This window comes from Silene latifolia, chromosome 2 (assembly GCF_048544455.1).
Source record: "Silene latifolia isolate original U9 population chromosome 2, ASM4854445v1, whole genome shotgun sequence".
Taxonomy (NCBI): domain Eukaryota; kingdom Viridiplantae; phylum Streptophyta; class Magnoliopsida; order Caryophyllales; family Caryophyllaceae; genus Silene; species Silene latifolia.
The window spans coordinates 54,101,250-54,102,432 of NC_133527.1; the positions used below are offsets into that span (position 1 = coordinate 54,101,250).

At 41.3% G+C, this 1,183-nt stretch overlaps 1 non-coding gene across 1 annotated transcript; it reads right to left on the reverse strand.

The window, feature by feature from the left end:
- Positions 1 to 678: 678 nt before the first annotated feature.
- Positions 679 to 786, reverse strand: LOC141645105 (small nucleolar RNA R71). The gene has a single exon (XR_012544695.1). It is a non-coding gene; the product is annotated as a small nucleolar RNA R71 (small nucleolar RNA).
- Positions 787 to 1,183: the final 397 nt, after the last annotated feature.

Here is a 1,183-nt window from a genome sequence, read left to right on the forward strand (position 1 = left end):
TATAGACTGAAAAATAGCAAACAAAATCAACCTTGTCTCTCTGTGGTTCGACCCTTACTATCACTAGCTATAGTTTTAGTTTGGAATTATAAATTTAATTTTGGTACTAAACGACGGTATCAAATTTTGGCGCCGTTGTCGGGGAGACGGTGTAATTCTGTTTGCTTTATTTTAGTTTATTTTCCTTGTCTCAAGGAACTTTTGTTCCTTGAGACCGTTGCTTACCTTTGCTTCTAGTTTTGCTTTTGTACAGTTAGAAGACAGGTTTTTGAGAGGAAGACATGAGTACTCTCATTTTGGAAGTTATGGCTACGATATATGATAATTTTCAGCCAAAGGAGCACCACCTTCCAAAGGGGCAACAGTTACCTACCCCTTCTACCGGTAAATTCGAGTTTCGTTCCTCTTATATTGATTTAGTGGAACGGAATCGGTTCAGCTGGTCTCACGATGAAGACCCCTTGAAACATATGGAAATTTTCATGGACTATTGCTGTTCAATACCTATACCGGATGGGGTAACTCAAGATGAAGTAAAGGGGTTTATGTTCTTATACTCCTTGAAGGACTCGGCGCGAGATTGGTACCGCTACCTCGATAGGGTCGCAGCAGGAGTCACTGATTGGACATCTTTAGCATTAGCCTTCTACAAGAAGTACTTCCCGCTTTCGAAGACTGATGCCTTGAAGAGTAAAATCACGAGTTTTCAGCAAGGAGCCGACGAAGATTTTTGTGAAGCATGGGGACGTTTCAAAAGTTTGGTCCGAGTGTCCCTCATCATGGTTTCCAAAGAATGAATGGTATCTTTGCAACCTATTTTACAATGCTTTATATGATGATTACAAGGTCATTTTGGATGCAATTTGCTAATGGTAGGTTCCAAAATAATACCGGTCAAAGTAAAGGTTGGAACACCATTGAGGAGATGGCAGTCCATAAAGCCGAGTTTGGAAGTTCACGTGGAAAGTCACGAAAGCAAAGTGAAGAAATGACTGCCGTTATGACACTTATGACTTCCATTTCTACCCGTCTCGAGAAGCTCGAGATTTCAAGCTTCCAAGGAGAAAGTCGAGATTCTGTTCAAAACTCGGATGAGATCGAGAAGTTAAGAGAGATGGTCCAACTCCTTTTGGTTCAAGTTCAAGTGGCGAATATGGAAGCAAATGGGATTGAGTCCTCACGG